The sequence below is a fragment of the Podarcis raffonei genome, chromosome 7, assembly GCF_027172205.1.
Source record: "Podarcis raffonei isolate rPodRaf1 chromosome 7, rPodRaf1.pri, whole genome shotgun sequence".
In the NCBI taxonomy this organism is placed as follows: Eukaryota; Metazoa; Chordata; class Lepidosauria; order Squamata; family Lacertidae; genus Podarcis; species Podarcis raffonei.
In genome coordinates, this window is record NC_070608.1 from 38,496,552 (window position 1) to 38,517,951 (window position 21,400).

The window sequence follows — 21,400 nt, forward strand, 5'->3', positions numbered from 1 at the left end:
TAACGAAAACAGCGAACTCAACTATGAATCTGGGTCTGGTGCCCGCCCCGCAGTAGCACCCACCCCCCGTTGAATACCCTCTTATCAGATATCAAATAGATAAATAACTACACAACTTTCTGAAGACATCTGAAGGCAATCCTGCATCAGGAAGTTTTTAATTGATGATGTGTTGCTGTGGTTTTTTGTGTTCTAAGCCGCCCAGAGTGACTGGAGCAACCAGGCTTTTACACACACACACACACACACACAAACACAATATCTTCTTTATCTTTTAGCTCCTGAAAGACTCAAGTTCCCATCTTAGCTGATTTCTTTCTTCCATAGCCTCAGTTATGAATACCAGAGTAGGCTGATCAGGATTCAAGAATTTTTTGGCCATTTGTTTCTGAAGATGATGTATGGCCCGGTGAACAAAGGCCAAGCTTTTGATCTGAAAATCATTGGGTGTGTTGAGGAATGTTATTACAGAGCTCGGAGGCAGATATTCTTTATGACGCCTCACAGTATTATGGTCATTTGCAATGTGTCATGGATGTAGATTGTACCATGGAAATAATAATTTGGTGAAGTTTAGTCACAGTGTGCTTCTTAGTCTTTAAATGGTTTATTTAATTTATTTAGATTTATATCCTGCTTTTTGACAAAATTCCTCAAAGTGACTAGTTCCTTTTACTAAAATAATGATGCTAGAATAATAGAACCTGGAGAAATATCTACAGAAAATATCCAATTAAGCAGTCATGGGAAATCAATCATACTTCTTGCAATTTTTGTGTGGTATTCATCCATTATTGTAATCCTGATAGCATCATTGATTGAAGTTCTCACTGCCCACATAGTGAGAGTTTCAACAATGCAGGGTGGATATCAACTTAATGGGGTATGCCAGCCCATTTCAAAACCACGCCAGCTTAGTTGGAGGTGTGGGTGTACCTAGCAATTAAGGAGGCATAGCAACTGCAGAAGCCATTTTCTTACACGCCACTGTATGGCAAAGTATGTCAACCTAGAATTTCTAGAGCTCCTGAGAAAGCAAAGCATACTGCAGGAGCAACGAGTGAAGAAGCTTTTTGATGAGCTGCCTGCAGAAAAATCAGCATGGCAGAATTTAACCAAACAATCAAACAGATGGTATTGGAGATCTTAGACAATGCCTAGAGCACAAGTAGCTGCTCAAGTTTATTAGAGTAGGATTGATTACTGAGGATGATTACTTGAGATTCAGTATTCAAACCGAGTAGGTGTTAATGAAATCCACATACGCATGCTGCTGTAGAATTAAATGGCAGGTCCAATCGAAGAGCTTTTACAGTGCTAGGATTCAATATTGTAAACATGACATGTTATTAAGGTTTACGTATTGCAGGATGATCCTATTACATGCATATCTTGTTACAATTCCTACCTTTACTCCTTAGTCAATAACTGGTTTTCTGTGACCCAGTATGTTATTGTGCAATATGAGTGCTATTGTAGGTGTGATCCCTTAAGTTATCCTTAATTACAAATGGCCACAACTTCCAAGTACCAGGCACTCTAAGCCTTCCCTCTTTTTCACAATAATTCATTTCTTCATACAGATGGCACACCCATCACAGTCACTTTAAACTGCCACATAAAGGGTCATGTCTACATAGGGTTGGAGATTAGCCAACAAAATATTGTACCAGACAAGACTTCTGCTGCTCCCAGAGAGAGGTGACTGAATTAAAGGCAATTTAGACTTACCAGGTATGTAAGCAAAAGTTTTTGTTCAGTGAATCATAAAGTGTAGAGTTGGAAGGGGCTCCAAGGGTCATCTAGTCCTTCAACTTTACTTTGAGGCATCCTGCCTATGTTGGATAAAAGATTGGATTTTGTTGAAAAATACAAAATTGTTAAACTTAGAAGGACATGATATACAGTTTGGGTGGCACGCCTGCCTATGGTATAGAAAAGCAAAAAATATAAAACTTTTACAAATCACGTAATTAGAAAAAACCTATTTAGAGTGTGGAAAAAGTATAAAAATTTACTGAAAAGAAAAACACCACTATGGATATCCCCAGTAGAAGCTACGATCAGGAAAAAAACAAATATGGAAAAGCATTGGTTAACTTACAGTGAAATTTTAGAGTGACCTTGCAGGGCAGGAACCAAAACTGAGAAATCTCTAGGAATGAAGAAATTTGGTTACAGATTGGCTACAGGTACATCAGATTAATGAATTGTTTAAAATTGATAGGGAAAATGGCTTTGCAGAACAAAAGTCTCAGTTTATCAAAGACCTATTAGATACAAATATAAAAGTATTATCAAAAATATACAAACGGCTGTTGGAGTGGGAAACTAAAGATGAATTTGTGAAATCAAGCATGATTAAGTGGGCATAAGATGTGGGTCACAATATTGATTATACATTATGGAAAAAGATTGTGGAAAATAAATATGAATTTTACGGCATGTTATGCGATAAAAGAAAATAAGATCAAAATGGCCCAGAGATTTAACACCCACCAGATTGGCAAAGATGTCTAAAAAAAGAAAAAGGTATATTTTGCATATACCTTGCAAGGGAACTTGAGGGATTTTTAATTCACATGTGGTGGTCCTGTAAAATAATTAAGGATTATTAGGAATCTATATCTAATGAATTAGAAAAGATAATTAAAAAAAAACTTTTTCCCCAAACACTTGAGATTTTTCTCTTGGGGAATGGTAATAACGGAGGTCCCAAAAAACAAAAGAGTTTACTACTTTATGCCACTACTACAGCTAGAACTTTATTGGCACAAAGATGAAGACCAAGTATAGTACCACTAAGGAAGAACAGTAGTGTAAATTGTTTGAATATGCTGAACTGGTTTGTCTCATGAACAGGATAAGAGAAAATGGAGATAAGGAATATAAGGAGGAAGGGATAATGTTTATTGACTATTTACAGAACCAGTACAGGTATAGACAAATACATAGCTTAGCAGGTCTCGTGGAAATTCAGCAGAGTCGAAATAGATAAAGTACCAAATGATGAAAAAGATGTGGATTACGCGGAGTAGTAGAAAAGCAAATGGAACCAGGAAAAGTGTGAAAGGGAAGTCACATGGTATAAGTAGATATGCTGTATTTGGTATGGTTGTAAGTGGGACGGGGTGGGGGTGGGGTTAAATATACTCTTTGTTCCTGTTTTTGAAAATGCAAAAAATAACAAAAAAAAAACGTTCAGCAGTGAAATGAAACCAGCTTGCTTCACAACAGATAAATGATGGAGTCATATATTTGTAATTTTGTAAATCTCCATGATGGACGTTGGAAACACAATACAGCAATTTGGCAAGTTACACTGCGGAAAACTAGGAAAATATTAAGCAGCATAAGATTTTCATGTATTCATGAATGTTTCTGGGAAGGCAGATCAAACCAATGTACTGCATTTTCTGTTTTCCAGGTAAACAGTGGGGGAAATAGCATCACAACTGAAGAAAATTTCACTTCATATATTTATTTCATTGGCATACGCTTGGTGCTTCAGATCAGGAAACAATGAGCTGCTTTAATCAAATGCTGCAAAACTTGATTAGTTTTCCTTATTTAGAAGAATACCTGATCTCAGTGGTTCACCCTTGGTGGCTTCATAAGCTTCTGATTTTGGTTTGTTCATTAATAATATATATTTGGCTGGCTGTGCTTGCTCATTTGGGCTATATGTTTACATGAAGATGAATAAGCACCAAGAAACTGGTCCTGATAGCAAAATTTGGAAAAAGCCAAGGAAATTTATTGCTCATATTACAAATATATATGGAAAGATATGGCATGGTGAGTAAAAGTTTCTTTCATAGCAGTAATTCTTCCTTATCAGTCACTATAATTTCATAGGACTGAGGATCAGAATTTCAGGCTTGAAGCACTGGAACAATAGTTGCCACAGTGAATCAGGCAGGACTGGACCTCTGAACCCCCCTCAGAGTCACAACAGCTACAAGTTTGGGTTGGCTACATAAGGATCAAAACAAAGGCATGGCTATTTATTTATGTAATAAGAAAAACAAAGCATTTTGTGAAGTATGAAACTAAGGTGGTTCTGTGAACTGCCCTGAGACCTCCAGGTATAGGGTGGTATATAAATTCAATAAATAAATGAAAAAATAAATAAATACTGTAAGACAGATTACAAAAGAAAGGGTCAGCTGGTGGCTGCATAAACACTATACATTTAAACCACATTTTAAGTACGCTTCTTATCCAAAAGAAACCTGGAGAATGTTGTTTACACCTCACAGGGACACAATTAGCAACTATGTACACAAACGATGGAATATGCCAGCAAAGGATATGGTGATTGCTACTAATTTAGATGGACACTGTGGGAAACAGGATGGTCTAATACAGAAGCCTTTGGCCTGATCCATAGGACTCTTTTTATATGTTCTCAATGCTTCCCACAGGTCTCATGTTACTGTAAGTGTTGAAACAACATATTAAACCATCCCAAGGACTAAACCCCATATAAAAGCTTAAAGTAGACTAAAACAGCAAAACACAGTTTTAGCTCACTCAAAGACTGGGCAAAAATGTTTCCAGCTTTGCTCAAAAGGAAGCAAGGAAGGCACATTCCAGGAGAGGAGAAATCCCTTCATTCATTAAGGGACCACCACAGAGAAAGTCTTGATCCGTGTGGATGACAACCTAGCATCCAGAATGCTGGAGCATATTGTCGTTGTTGTTTAGTCATTTAGTGGTGTCCGACTCCTCGTGACCCCATGGACCAGAACATGCCAGGCACTCCTGTCTTCCACTGCCTCCCGCGGTTCGGTCAGACTCATGCTGGTAGCTTCGAGAACACTGTCCAGCCATCTTGTCCTCTGTCATCTCCTTCTCCTTGTGCCCTCAATCTTTCCCAACATCAGGGACTTTTCCAGGGAGTCTTCTCTTCTCATGAAGTGGCCAAAGTATTGGAGCCTCAGCTTCAGGATCTGTCCTTCCAATGAGCACTCAGGGCTGATTTCCTTAAGAATGGATAGGTTTGATCTTCTTGCAGTCCATGGGACTCTCAAGAGTCTCCTCCAGCTTCACAATTCAAAAGCATATAACAGAGCTTTCAACCTGATCTTAAATTTAATTTTTTTTCTGAACCACACTGATTTCCTCCAGTAATGGTTGCAATATTTCTTTGTTGCATTTTGTATTATTTTCAGGTTACAAACTTACTGGTATAGAACATATCCCTAAAGGACCAGGGATTATTATTATTTATCATCATGGAGTTATGTCTATCAGCTATGTCTTATTTGTGGCTAGATATTTTTTAGAGATGGGGAGAGCATGCTTTTCATTAATGCATCATGTCACGTATTGGATACCAGGTAAATTATTTAAATTTAAATCATGCTTTTTTACATAAAACATGTAAAATATGACATAAAACAATGCTATAAGCTATGAAAAAAATGCTATAAAATATAAAACTGTATATCAGGAAAGCAGGTAAAAACAACTGATAAATAAAATAGCAGCAACAGGTGAAATAGTTTAGTTAGTGCAGATGAAGGTACTTTCGCACCAAGTCTTTGCTAGTAAAAGAGAATGAATGCAGGATGAATAATTATTTCCAATTCACAACTGAGTCAGCAGAAATGGTCTCCATGAAGAAATGCTGTGCTTTTCTGTCTACATTCTTCCCCAGAGATCTAAAAACTGAGGAATCTGGATAATGTGTCATCTGATTCCTATGCTATAATAATAATAATAATAATAATAATAATAATAATAATAATAATAATAATTATTTGTTATTTATACCCTGCCCATCTGTCTGGGTTTCCTCAGCCTCTCTGAGCGGCTTCCAACAAAGTATTAAAATACTGTAGTCTGTTAAACACGAAAAGCTTCCCTAAAAACAGGGCTGCCTTCAGATGGGACATCTGGTGGGAGGGCGTTCCACAGGGCAGGTGCCACTACCGAGAAGGCCCTCTGCCTGGTTCACTGTAACTTGGCTTCTCACAGTGAGGGAACCGCCAGAAGGCCCTCAGCACTAGACCTCAGTGTCCGAGCAGAGCGATGGGGGTGGAGACGCTCCTTCAGGTATACTGGACCGAGGCCGTTTAGGGCTTTAAACACTTTTAATTGTGCTCTGAAGCATACTGGGAGCCAATGTAGGTATTTCAAGACTGGTGTTATGTGGTCTCAGTGGACGCTCCCAGTCACCAGTCTAGCTGCCACATTCTGAATTAGTTGTAGTTTCCGGGTCACCTTCAAAGGTAGCCCCACGTAGAGCACATTGCAGTAGTCCAAGCAGGAGATAACTGGAGCATGCACCACTCTGGCGAGACAGTCCGCGGGCAGATAGGATCTCAGCCTGCATACAGATGGAGCTGTTAAACAGCTGCCCTGGACACAGAATTGACCTGCACCTCCATGGACAGCTGTGAGTCCAAAATGACTCCCAGGCTGCGCACCTGGTCCTTCAGGGGCACCGTTATCCCATTCAGGACCAGTGAGTCCTCCACACCCACCCGCCTCCTGTCCCCCTAAAACAGTACTTCTGTCTTGTCAGGATTCAACCTCAATCTGTTAGCTGCCATCCATCCTCCAACCACCTCCAGACACTCACACAGGACCTTCATCGCCTTCACTGGTTCACTGGTTGAAAGAGGTAGAGCTGGGTATCATCTGCATATTGATGAACACCCAACCCAAACCCCCTGATGGCTGCATGTAGATGTTAAAAAGCATGGGGGAGAGGACAGAACCCTGAGGCACCCCACAAGCGAGAGCCCAGGGGTCTGAACACTCATCCCCCACCACCACTTTCTGAACACGGCCCAGGAGGAGGGAGCGGAACCACTGTATAACAGTGCCCCAGGTCCCAGCCCTTCTAGACAGTCCAGAAAGATGTTATGGTTGATGGTACCAAAAGCCGCTGAGAGATCCAGCAGAACTAGGAAACAGCTCTCACCTTTGTCCCTAGCCCGCCGGAGATCATCGACCAGTGCGACCAAGGCAGTTTCAGTGCCATGATGAAGCCTGAATCCTGACTGGAAGGGATCCAAATGGTCCGCTTCTTCCAGGCATGCCTGAAGTTGTTCAGCAACCACTCGCTCAATCAACTTGCCCAAGAGTGGAAGATTTGAGACTGCATGATAGTTGGCCATATTGGCTGGGTCTAGAGTTGTTTTTTTAAAGAAGCGGTTTAATGACCACCTCTTTCAGCAGGTCTGGGAAGGCTCCCTCACAGAGAGAAGCATTCACCACCCCGCAAAGCCCATCGCCCAGCCCTTCCCAACTAGCTTTTATAAGGATCAAGGAGACAGGTAGTTGGTTTCACTCGTCTAAGCAGCCTGTCCACATCCTCAGAGGTAACAGATTGGAAATGATCCCATGCAACATGACTAGACAGGACTCTAGCACTCTCCCGCCCCGGCTCTGCTCCCACGGTGGAGTCTACCTTTTCCTGAATCTGAACGACTTTACCTGCAAAAAACTTTGCAATATCATTGCAGGAGATCATGTGGCCCGTACTGTGCCCCGATGGAGCAGGTGGTTCCGCTAAATTGCAAACCACCTGAAAAAGTCTCCTGCTGCTGTTTTCTGCAGATGCAATAGAGGAGGTGAAGAAAGTATTCTTCGCCATTGCTATCGCCACTTGGTAGACTCGATACTGAGCTCTAACCCTTGTCCAGTCAGCTTCAGAATGAGTTATCCGCCACCGGCACTCTAGTCGTCTCAGCGATTGTTTCATTGCCCTCAGATCCGTGGAAAACCACAAGGCTGTCCAGGCTCCATGCAATCGGAGAGGGCACTTCGGAACCAAACAGTCAATAGCCCTAGTTAACTCCACATTCCAGCGGGCCACCCGGGAATCAGCTGAAAGGCTATCAACATGGGATAAAGCATCCCCTACCACTCTTTGGAAGCCATTTGGATCCATTAAGTGGTGGGGGCAGAACATCTGAATCAGTCCCACCTCTCCACAGAGGGGAAGGGTTGCGGAGAAGTCCAGTTGCACCAGGAAGTGATCTGACCATGGCACTTCATTAGTTTCACTTTTACTTATTGTCAGATCACCAACATCCATAGAGGTGAACACCAGGTCTAAGGCATGTCCGCGGCTATAAGTTGGGCCAGACTTATTCAGGGACAGCCCCATAGAGGCCATGCTTTCCACGAAGTCCTGAGTGGCCCCTTGTAAGGTCATGTCAGCATGGATGTTAAAATCCCCTAGGACAACCAAACTAGGTGTCTCCAGGAGAACATCTGCCATGACCTGAAGCAGCTCGGGCAGGGAATCCTTGGTGCAGCGGGGAGGTCGGTACACCAAAAGGAATCCTGTACTGCCCCTATTTACCAACTTCCAGTACATGCACTCAGAGAACTAGGTCTTCCCAATAGGATGCCTGGTGCAAATTAATGACTTCCTAAAAATCACTGCATACCCCCCCTCCCCACCCACAAGGCCTGTTACACAAGCCAGGTCAAGTCCTCCATCCATGATCGAGTCATGGATGGCAGTGGTCTTATGCTTCATTGACCAGGCATTGCACAGCACCACCTTCAGGTCAAGTGGGTATCCCTGCTGATTCCAGTATCAATCTGGACAAGACCAGACCCGGAGGCAGGGATAGTCCTCAAATAACGACTAAACCTGCCTCCTCGGTAATGACTACAAGCTCTCATGTAATAATTGCTGCTCACTTTAATGTCAGAATACGACAAGGCTTAGGCTTTGGGGTCTCTAAGTTTATGGTTTCCTCAAGTACAAAGAGTTTTGCAAAGTTCAGTCATTAGTAAAGATGGGATATTCCTTACTGGAAAGAACAACGCAAAGTATGGGATTCTGCTTGGGAGCATCTGCACTAGCAAACCACCTGCGCAAAATCCTCTGTATTCAAACACCACTGGATGGCAGCTGGGACGGGGTGGGAGCTACAGCTAAGGAAAAGGGCAAAAGCCCAAGTGAAGCCCCAAAGACATGTCCGTGGCTTTCATAGCAAGTCCAACCTATCACCAAATCTGCACACAGATCCCAGAAAACATGGCCCCACCCAAACACATGGCCCATCAAGCACTCCCACACACAGCTTTTATGCCCCCATGTGACACTGCAATCAAACACATGTGGCACCCTTGCTGTAGTGTTCATGGCCCTCCACTGCCACTCACCCCACATCATCTTCCTCTGCACGCACACAGCAGCCACACCAGGAAACTATGACATCACAGAAAGGTCATTTAAAGGAAGGAAGGAAGGAGGCCAAAGAGGCCCAGTAGCACAGAGTGCTGTTTGGAGTTTTTCCACTAGGTTAATTAATGCAGCATATAACCTCCACCCATATATCTGTGTACCAATCTCTGCTGGAGGTGGCAGTTTTCCATCAGCATAGTCTCCTCAGTTCCATGTGTGTATCTCCCCCCGCCCCCGTGTGTGTGTCTACTGTATCCAAAAGCTCTGCACCCTAAAGGGATTGAAATTCCCCATCCATGAAATCATAGTTGAAATGGATGGCAGAGAGCTATGCTTGTGATCCATAATAGTGCAATATCTTTGGGATAATGGCACTTGTATTGTATCCACAGTATTTCCTAAATAAGTTTCACATAAAATGCATTCTTCTATTTGGAGCTTATTTTTTTCAGGGCTGCAGATGTTTTATTATGTGATCAGGTTGAAAGCTTACAAGAAAGCTGAAATTGTGGAAATAATGAAGAAAGGCCATTTACTGGGCATTGCACCTGGTGGAGGTAGAGAAGCACTGTTTAGTCACGATTACTGCATAATGTGGGGTAAACGCACAGGTTTTGCTCAGGCAGCTTTGGAGGCGAAAGTGGTGAGTGATCTTTGTGCAATCTGCATTGCCTTCACGATTATCCTAGATAAGACGTAATGTGTTGACATGGTTGATTCAGCATCCAAAAAAGCTGAGGATGGCAAATATCCTGTTTGGGGGTCAAATGATATCTGGAGTGCCACAGCTCTCCCCACCCCTGCTTTAAAACAAACCTGCTGAAATTGGTGACATTTAAAAAGAAAACAACCATTTTCCTTTTATCTTTCTTTTTAATATATAATTTTATTTTAAAAATTTGTTTTAATGTTTAAAATACTCATTTTACATCCTTAAGATATCAATGACTTCCTTTCTTCTCCTTTGATAGTTCATTTTACATATCATAAATCCCTGCATATTTTACAAAAACTATACTATTCAGTATTCCATTATTGAATCCATCAAAACATATTACACTGCAGAATTTATCTTAATGCTGCCAGTCATCATCTATTTCAAGATCCTTCTCACCATATGTCTGGAGCACTCAGTCTTTGATATTTCTAGAATAAAAAAAGACCAAACAATCTCCTGGAAATGTTTTCTTCTTAGCATACAGGGATTTAACCCTGAAAGCATGATCAACAGCTTGATGTACCTCCTGCTTTTGAGTCTCAAGAAGATTTGCAAGTGCCTCAATTATTTTATCCCTTATTGCTTCACCCGATTGCTGAGCAACAGATCTAAATCTTTATAGCATCTCTTTTTGCCTCAATTCAATTAAAGCCAAATTGTCTGCCAATAGTTCCTGAGATGCTATAGCTGCCACCAGTTGAATCCAGGGCGGAGGAGTATAAAAGTTTGAATGCTTTTTCTTTCAAAAGAAAGTTTTCAAAGTTCTTATCTCCCCGTCCCCCTCCTTTTATTTCCGATGGCAGAGTTTCTTTGTTTCCTTCAGTGCTTCAGCCATTTGGTTCCTATGCAGGATATTCACCAATTCCAGAGAAGACTCCCTTTTTGTTCTCCTGGAAATTTGCCAAATTAATCCAAATGCTAAAGACACTTGAATAATAAATCCCCCTTTCCTTGGTTTTATTTTCTGGGAAATCTGCTGCTCGCTGAGTAGGAAATTCGAGGCAGCTTGTTGCTGGAAAACACTGGAGCCCAGAGATCACAGCTTGACAGCCGGGTTAGGCCAGCACCAAATGTAACCTCAGACCCATTGGGAACTCGCTTTTGACCTCCACAGGAACCCTCAGAGTCCTAGTCATCCCCAAGACCTTTTTGGGGTGCTCATCGCCTACGAGCTGCTGCCAAACCCCAAAAAGCACTGGCCGGTTGGTTGAACCTGGCTTCCTTTCCCCCTCAGGGCAAACCAGGAAATTTTTTTTCCCCCTCAGTTCCAGAAAATCTGGAGGGCAGCTTCTGAAGTTTCTTCATCTGAGATATTTGAATAGATGTGTCAGGAATTTTAAAGCCAATTACATTATCATTTATGAGTTGCTTCTCATTATAATCCCAGATGTGAAGCATTCTTCGTAGTCCATAACAAAAATAAAGGCAGGGTGGTTGGGACAAAATAATTATCCAATCCTCACCTTTCTTTTCATGTTCGTTTCATCTTTAATTTTTTTAGCCCACCATCCCTATTTTTACACAAAGCATTTGTGAAGCGTACAGGACCATTGGAAAGACAAGTAAGTTAAATACCTTGGTTAATCAAGAGATCTCAGGCAATATACATTTTAATACTATAGAATGATCTTTTAAAAAGAATATCTATTTACTGCTCACTAATAGATTTTATAGGGACTTGCGTGGCGCTGTGGGTTAAACCACAGAGCCTAGGACTTGCCGATCAGAATGTCGGCAGTTCGATTCCCCGTGACGGGGTGTGTTCCTGTTGCTCGGTCCCTGCTCCTGCCAACCTAGCAATTCAAAAGCACGTCAAAGTACAAGTAGATAAATAGGTACTGCTCCAGCGGGAAGGTAAACTGCGTTTCTGTACGCTGCTCTGGTTCACCAGAAGCGGCTTAGTCATGCTGCCCACATGACCTGGAAGCTGTCTGCGGACAAACGGCAGCTCCCTCGGCCAATAAAGTGAGATGAGCGCCGCAATCCCAGAGTCGGTCACGACTGGACCTAATGGTCAGGGGTCCCTTTACCTTTACTTAATAGATTTTATTCCATGTACACTTATCTGCAAAAGCTGTGCTACCTGCCTCAGTACTGAGTGAACATGCCCTTGCTTAGTTTTCTAGTAGATTTGACAGGAAGCTATAATCGATAAATGTGGGAGCAACCCTAACATGGAGGGGAACTGAACAGGAAACATACCATATTCTGCAGTCTATTGTACACAACTTATGACTGATTGCAAAGAGCTGAGAAGAGCTGACTGAATATCTTGTATCTCTTTTCCCAAGCACTCACTTTATTTAACTCTTCGTCTCTGGGATGTATTTATTGCAATTGCTAAACACTGAGAATGTCAACTAAATTCAGATTTGATATGGTGTCGCTTTCCTTCAGAATCTTCTTCCATTTCATACACAGGGCTGACAAGGTGGCTGTATGAGAAAACTCGATGTATGGGCCTTCCCATTTACGGAGGGTTTCCAGTGAAATTGAGGACATAATATATTGAATATATTGTACAGTGGTACCTCAGGTTAAGTACTTAATTGGTTCCGGAAGTCTGTACTTAACCTGAAGTGTTCTTAACCTGAAGCAGACTTTCCCATTGAAAGTAATGGGAAGTGGATTGATCCGTTCCAGATGATGAATTTTAGTATTTTAGATGAAAAAAAAAATTATTTCCAAACTCACTGTTTGGAGAATGCTCAGGGTCCTCTTCCACAATCACAATCGGCTTGGCTTCCGGCATTTGTGGAGGCCTCAGAGAGCTCCTGCGGCTGGAGCCCAGTCGCAGAGCCTCTGCAGCCACCATGGATGTCGGGGCTTGGCTTCCGGCATTTGTGGAGTCCTGCAGGAACTGCGGATGTCAGGGCTTGGCTCCTGGCATTCACGGAGCCGCTCTAGGCACCGCAGATGTCGAGGTTTGGCTCCCGGCATCCACGGAGCTGCTCTAGGCACCGCGGATGTCGGGACTTGATTCCCCCCATTCACGGAGCCGCTCTAGGCAGCGCAGATGTTGGGGCTTGGTTCCCTGCATTCGTGGAGGCCTCTGAGAGCTCTGTAGGCCCCGCCGATGTCTGGGTTTGCCTCCGAGAGGCAAGTCCTCTGAGAGCTTGGACAACTTACTTCTGGGTTACAATCGTTCGTAACCCAAAAAAACGTAAGTTGAAGCGCTCATAACCCGAGGTACCACTGAATCTCTTTTCCCAAGCACTCATATTATTTAACTCTTCCTTTCTTCCTATTTATTGCAATTGCTAAACACTGAGAATGTCAACTAATTTCAGATTTGATATGGTGTCGCTCTCCTTCAGAATCTTCTTCCATTTCATACACAGGGCTGACAAAATGGCTGTATGAGAAAACTCGATGTATGTTTCTTCCCATTTACGGAGGGTTTCCAGTGAAATTGAGGACATTTATTGGAGAACCCATCCCATATGATCCAAATATAACAGCTGTAGAGCTGGCTGAAAGAGTAAGTTAACTCTAAACTTGGAAGTTTAAAAGCAGAATATTTCTTTTCCTCTTGGTTTCTCTCTCTTTCAGCTCTAAATCTTATTGTACATATTGATTTCCTCATTCTATATGACCTGATATAGGGTTCATTATATAAACTTTTGTGCATTATGCCCATCACTCAATTTCCCCTCTCCTTAACTTGTTGAGACTAATTAAATGGGGAAAACTATGTGATACAAAGAGAAATCTGCTCATGCAATGGGACTTCTTCTTCCCACTATATTAGAGTTGAGCATACAAAATACATGAAATACATGAAAATTTTGGTCAATTGCATAAAAAGTTGTTGAGCTGACCTTCTTTGGGCCATTGGTCAGAAAGTTGAGGTTTTTTTGGGGGGAGGTCGCCCTCTCCCCACCCCAGCTGCCCACATGTGCAAAACAGAACCAGAGCCACTCACGTAGGAGCCTGAAACAGCGCACATACAAAATTACCCCCCCCCCAACTCGGATATTTCCTTAAAATTGAAAAAAGAAACCCCCCAGATGGCCCCAGAAGGACATGTCAGGGATTTCCCAAACATATGGCAACCCTACACTATGTGCCCCAGAATCTGCCTGAGAAGGTACCTCCAAGCCACCCTAGTGCTGATTTTTGAGGATGTGGAGAGGGTTGAAGAGGAAGACAATTTATTGTACACGTTGATATGTGTTGCATGTACACACTGATGTGTGTTTAAGAGAGCATTGGATACAGCTTTGTTAAACGGTGCCATGATTCCTGCCCAACTACCAAGCTATCAAATCTGAACCTGCAACACATATATTGTAATTTGTTATTACTCGTGCATCAGCAAGCTCCTATATGAGATGCCGTTTCACTGAAGACAATGTCAAACACGGATACAATTTGTATGGTATTACATGGCATGACTTATTCTACCTGCTCCTGCAGGGGATGTTACACTTCCCCCCTTCCTCAAGGAAAACATGAGAATCTGACTCCCAAAGGGAGGGGGCTATGGGAGGTGCATGTAGGGTCCTGGTGGCTAATGGGAACAGGGTTGGAACATTGTTTAGTATGCCTGGTCCTTCTCCAAGCACTTTCTCCTTGTTTTCTTGCTGCATCAAGTTTCAGGTTTTGATTGCCTGTTTAAAGGGGCAGATAAGAAATTTCTTTCTGCAAGGGGTTATGCCTTGGTTGTCCTGAGGTTCGCTCCTTTTATCTTAACTTGTAACAACCATGCAAGGTAACTACTGTGTACAAAGCAGCCCAAGGCACATATGTTTGATTGTTTCTCTGCCATTCCCATACAGTGCTCTTGGTAAACATAAAGAGAGTGGGCTGGATTCACTGAGAGATGAGCAGTTTCCTGGTGGGGGTCCCTCACCCTGGCTGCTCTGGCTCCATGTTGAAGAAGCCACTTTTGAGGGTTGAGAGACAAGGACTCTCATGCAACACATCTCTGTGTACAAATTCATTTGTGTATCCCAGAAATAAGTCACATATTGTGCTTCTATAGCTGGAATAAATGGGTTGCCTCTAGTTCTGATCCCTTTAGCTTTTTCCTCACAGATATTAATAACTGTGAATACCTATTTTGCAATCTATTCCTCTAACACAATGTATTCTTCTGGTTTTCTTTCAACAGGCGAAGATTGCACTTGAAAATCTTCGGGATAAACACCAAAAAAGGCCAGGAAATATATTAAGAGCTCTTTCAGAACGATTTGATAAGCATTACAAAGCTAACTAGTCCATATAAAACAGTTGCAGCGTTCATGAGAAAGTGTCTGTAATAGGAAGTGTTAATAATTATGTTATTAAAGCTAAGTTGATATATAAAGAATTGTGCTGGATTGTATATGAATTATTTGGAAGGGTCCCTAGCTCAGTAGCTCAGCACCTGCTGTGTGTGCAGAAGGTCCTATGTTTTTGAAGACGTACAAGTGCTTTCCTGCCCTATCCTGCAATACACCCAGTATTCCCCTTTTTGGGGAACTTGCACTAGTAGAGGCAGAATCAAAGAGTATAACGGGAAGGCGAGTGTTTAACTAAACATGAAATAATATTACATGTGAAAGAGTAATATCTATAAATTACCTGTATTAAAACAGTGGCACTTCTTTTATGTTTATTAAAGGGTGCTCCAAGATTTAAGCCCTATAATGCAAATCCTTTTAAACCTATAGCAAGAAAAGTAGAGAAAACAAAAATACAGCTGGAATTGGTGAAAAAAGTGACTGTTCTAACGAAAACAGCCAACTCAGCTATGAAGCTGGGTCTGGTGCCCGCCCCACATTAGCACCGCCCCCCCTGTTGAACACCCTCTTATCAGATGTCAAATAGATAAACAACTACACAACTTTCTGAAGACATCTGAAGGCAATCCTGCACCAGGAAGTTTTTAATTGATGATGTGTTGCTGTGGTTTTTTATGTTCTAACCTGCCCAGAGTGATTGGAACAACTAGGCTTTCATACACACACACACACACAGAGAGAGAGAGAGAGAGAGAGAATCTTCTTTATCTTTTAGCTCCTGAAAGACTCAAGTTCCCATCTTAACTGATTTCTTTCTTCCATAGCCTCAGTTATGAATACCAGAGTAGGCTGATCAGGATTCAAGAATTTTGGGGGCATTTGTTTCTGAAGATGATTTATGGCCCTATGAACAAAGGCCAAGCTTTAGATCTGAAAATCACTGGGTGTGTTGAGGAATGTTATTACAGAGCTGGGAGGTAGATATTCTTGATGACGCCTCACAGTATTATGGTCATTGGCATGATGCCATGGACATAGATTGTGCCATGGAAATACCATATTTTTCGCTCCATAACAAGCACTTTTTTCCTCCTAAAAAGTAAGGGGAAATGTCTGCGCGTTTAATGGAGCGAAAGCACTGGACGGCAGAGGGATCCCTCGGCTGTGGCTGCAGTCGAGAGCTGAGGGATGCCGCTGAAGGGAAGGGGAAGCAAAGTGAGAGCTGCACAAAGCGGGACAGAAGCCATGTAAGCAGCTCTTGCTTTGCTTGTGTTAAAGCAAGAAAATCGAGATCCACTTACACGCTCTGTGCATAATATTTTTCTACTTTTTTTCCTCCTCTAAAACCTAGGTGCCTCTTAGGGTCAGGTACATCTTATGGAGCGAAAAATACAGTAAAAATTTGGTCACAGTATGCTTCTTAATCTTTAAATGGCTTATTTAATTTATTTAGATTCACATCCTGCTTTTTGACAAAATTCCTCAAAGTGACTAGTTCCTTTTACTAAAATAATGATGCGAGAATAATGGAAGCTGCAGAAATATATACAGAAAATATTCAAGTAAGCAGTTATGGGAAATCAATCATACTTGTTGCAATTTTTGTGTGGTATTCATTCAGAAGTCACTCCATTCTTGTAATTCTGATAGCATCATTGATTGAAGTTCTCAAGTGAGAGTTTCAACAATGCAGGGTGGATATCACCTTAATGGCGTGTACCAGCCCATTTCAAAACCATGCCAGCATAGTTTGAGGTGTGGGTGTACCTAGCAATTAAGGAGGCACAGCAACTGCAGGACACATTTTCTTACATGCCACTGCATTGCACAATGATGGGTGACAGCAGTGTCAGAGTGTGAAGGGGTACTGCTGCTCAACAGGAGGTAGAGGGGGAAAGGCAAGTTGGAAGTGAGGTCAGCATGGTATAAACAAACAAGCAGGATCAGTGGAGTGACTCCATTGATGTGTTTTAATCACACCCACCTTGCCACTATCTTCCCCACTCTCCCTCTACCTCCAGATAAGTAGAAGTCATGCAATACACTGGTTTGTTCCCCCCACGAAACCCTCAGCTATTGGATTACACACAAAAAAAACCCCAATGCCCCAATCATATATCTGAATACCAGGAATGATTTATCCCAGTTGTAAAATTTTGAAGCAGTTATTTCCCATATTCTTTCTGCTGCCTTCACTACCATCTTACCTCCATATTGGAGAAGCAGCTGGCTTCTCCTGAATAGCCTGTACCAAGGAAAGGAAGGAACAGCAAAATGATAAAAAGATAAAAGAGAATTGATCCTTCTAGTCCAAAGCCATTAGTTCTAAAACATCCTGGTGTGTTGAGATAGACTGTAGAGGAAGGGTCCATTCGGCCAGTGGGTGCTGTTGCATTAGGGTAGATGAGCCAAATTCAGGCTGTGCAATTAAAACTGATAAAACGGCAATCTGCCCTCTGCCAGGCCCTTCCTGTCTGCCTTCACACTTATGACATGGGGATGCCACTGCCTGCCAGTTTCCTCCTCCTCAGTTTCTGTTGCCATTGTAGTACAGTGGTACCTCAGGTTAACTACTTAATTCTTTCCAGAGGTCTCTACTTAACCTGAAACTCTTCTTAACCTGAAGCACCACTTTAGCTAATGGGGCCTCCAGCTGCTACTGCGCCGCCACAGCACAATTTCTGTTCTCATCCTGAAGCAAAGTTCGTAACCTGAAGCACTATTTCTGGGTTAGCGGAGTCTGTAACCTGAAGCGTATGTAACCTGAAGTGTATGTAACTGTAGCCTTTTTGGAGTTCACCGATTGGGTCTGCGTTGCTCCTGGACAGGAGGAAGGAAGTCAAAACGACACCGAGTTGGTTCAAAGAAAGAGTTTATTCTGCTCTCCGGATAGCAGAAGGCATTGCGTGATTAGTCCCCAGCAAGTCCAAAGAAATGACAGGTTTCATGCAGTTTATATATCCTCCAGGCACCCTCTCACTCCTCCCCTAAGAGCCCAACCACGTCGGCCTACGTACGCAGGTTGACATCACATATGTTCCTGCTCTGGTACTCTCAACCATAAAAGGATCTTCCTTCCTGTACTTCTGACCATAAAAGGATCTTCCTCTTCCTACTCTTATCGGGTGGGCAGAGGTCACCATTTCCGAGAACACACTCTGGCATTATTCCCAGGTGTGGGTCTGCGCGTCTTTGTGGTCAGCACATAAGATAAGGCACATACGCATCATCCCTGCTGTACTGGAACTTGGCAAGGTCACTCATTGCTGCCATGGACTAATAAGGGAGAGAGCTTTGCCAAAATCGGGGCCGTAACTGAGGACTCATTCCAAGGCACAGGGAGGAGGGGTACTCCTCCCAAAGCATCTGTAGGTCACACAGTGTGAGAGGTTCCGGGTGCAGACCGTGCAACTGGTTCGGTTTTGCAGAATAGGCTTCCATTTCTGCGTGTTGTGGGCACCCCATTCTCTCATTAGCCGCTGGGTTACCTTAAGTGGTGGGGCCAGAAATCAGAAGACTACCATCACAGCTAAAACCATGTCCCCCCACAGCCCTACCTGCATCATTTGGGCACAGGGATATATCTATTTCCTAATACCTCCTTCTTCTAACACCTGGGGTACCTCCCACAAAGCTATATATTCAAAGGGAAAGAAAAGAAAATGTCCTCTTTTAGTCCACACTGGATTCTTCTGCCGTGCATAGACAGGCCAGCTTCCAGGGGTGGCACCAGCAGGGCGGTTGTCTGGTGGGCGCCGAGCTGATGCGGTGAGGAGAAGCGTGAGGCTGCGTAGATCAGTCGTAGCCATCCAATCTGATACTGCCTGGGGTTGGCTTCATTCTTCAAATCAGGCCTGCTGGAATATATGCAGTCAGGTGTTGGAGGCCCATCCTCTCCCATAGGTGGTAGCGTAACCGGGTTAAGAGCCGCAGTAACTCGAAGCTGCAACTGCGGGTGTATGAGTAGTATAAGTCAGCTGCTAGGCGCTTCATCATCTCTGCTTGGGATAGAAAAATAAGTTCCTTTCATGTCCAACAATGCTGGCACTGCATGAGGAGTGACGCACGTGGTTTCTTGTCCAAAGGTGAACGTGTCAGTTCTCTTTTAGTCAGAGTGGCAGCCGCAACTACTGTTCGCATGCAGGGAGGCAAACCTTGTTTCGTAGTGGTTAATTTTTCAGACAAATAGGCTATGGGTTGGTCATCATCAGGGTCTAACAATTACCTTGATAAAATTACCTTGATAAAAACATTTCACCATGTACAAATGGCTTTGGATACCTACTAGGTTCACAAATCACCATATAGCATATATTCAACACACACACAAAAACGACAATTTGAGCCCAACAAAGGACTGCTGGACATCCAAAGGGCCCCATTACCCCATTAATGCCTTCTGTTTCTTCAGCCAATTCCCATCCCTGTACTCTGCTGCCCTCAGGACCAAAGGCCCACTTTATCGCTATATGATCTTATATGCTGAAACACCCTTTTGTACTGTCCTTTTGTCTACTTCACCTCCTTTTCTTAAGTCCTTTCTAAATTTCTTCAGTCCCAACATCATCATTATTTTTTCCCTTCTCATCTTTCTCTCTTTCTCCTTTTGTGTGTGTGTGTGTGTGTGTGTGTGTGAGAGAGAGAGAGAGAGAGAGAGAGAGAGACACAAAGATGAAGTACGTTAACAAGGTAACACAGGTGATGATCTGGAATCTGAAATCATTCACACAAACAGAAAGCTTAAAAACACATTTTAAAAAAACCATGTACCAAATGCTGGCTCTCTTCCAGGGCTAAATGTGATTGTAGCATATACACACAAATTGCTAGCAGAGATTAAATCACAAAAGAATGAGATCCTCTCGAAAGGTAGCATATTACCGTGATTATCCTACCTTTGCCTCTTAAGATATGTGTCAGGGAACTGCCATCGGAGCCAGGAGTGGAGGCAAGGCTCCCAAACGATGCCGGAGAAGGGCCCAGCAGGGAGAGAGGAGACTCATCGGCCGGGGAAGGAAATCAGCGTGACACCAGGGAGAAAGGGGGGCAGAGGAGGGCTTCGGAGAGATGGCTCCAGGACTCTTCGCCAGAGACCAGCGGGGAGAGCACGGGTCCTCCGCTGCCCACACCCACCCTGCGCAGAAGACTTCCGCACAGGGAGGCTAGGCGGAGGCTTGGCGTCAAAGAACTTTTATGCTGGAAGAAGTTCAGGAAACGCCTACTGACGGATTCTGCCAGCGACTGAGACAGCCGCAGAGTCAGGGCTGTCCAGCCAGGGAAAGGTTTAACCAGGCAACCTTGCCACGAGCAACCCCAATTTCCATTACAATATGCTTCTGTTTTAAATTCTTTCTGCAGAATATTCACTGTGAAAGGGGGTTCTGTTGGGCTGCATTTGGAAGTTGATTGACCTTTTAAATAAACTGTAGGACAGTCCTTCCTAGATTTCCCCTTTTATTATTTTATTTTATCTGCAAATAATTTAATCATTGATATACATATTCACATACTTAATTGGCTTGAGACAGTGGTTCAGTTAAAATTAACTGGTGGTTCAGTTAACAATAGTTTATGTGATACCTGCTATGTGGCTGAATTTTCTTATAAGAAAACATCTCATAACAGTTTGAGAGGGTATTCCTATTAAACAGGAGGAATAAGCAACTCATGCTGACTAAATATAAACTCATTTCTGCATCTGTATATATCACACACAGAAGGAGACAGAGTGCAACTCAACTTTTTGCATATCTATTTAATTCAATCTTATGCTGAGCAGATGGGGGGGGGTGAGAGAGCAGGTACCAAGACACTGTTTAGGGGAAAGGTTCCTGCTTGTTCCTTTTCATAATGTGAAACTAAATATCTGACCTAGAGCACTAGGAACATTTTAGGGAACACCACCATGTCGGAGAAGGCTACGAAAGCATATGACATCAGCAGCCCTGATAAGAAGAAGAATGTCAAAGCATGTCAACCTGGAATTTCTGGAGCTCCTGAGAAAGCAAAGCATACTGCAGGAGCAACGAGTGAAGAAGCTTTTTGATGAGCTGCCTGCAGAAAAATCAGCATGGCAGAATTTAACCAAACAATCAAACAGATGGTATTGGAGATCTTAGACAATGCCTAGAGCACAAGTAGCTGATCAAGTTTATTAGAGTAGGATTGATTACTGAGGATGATTACTTGAGATTCAGTATTCAAACCTAGTAGGTGTTAATGAAATCCACATACGCATGCTGCTGTAGAATTAAATGGCAGGTCCAATGGAAGAGCTTTTACAGTGCTAGG

General features: G+C 42.8%; 1 long non-coding RNA gene across 1 annotated transcript in view; it reads right to left on the bottom strand.

The window, feature by feature from the left end:
• Positions 1–1,158: 1,158 nt before the first annotated feature.
• Positions 1,159–21,400, bottom strand: part of LOC128417465 (uncharacterized) — a 48,624-nt gene continuing 28,382 nt past the window's right edge. Inside the window, exon 2 of the long non-coding RNA XR_008331467.1 lies at positions 1,159–1,835. This is a non-coding gene — a long non-coding RNA (uncharacterized LOC128417465). The remainder of the gene's footprint in view (positions 1,836–21,400) is intronic.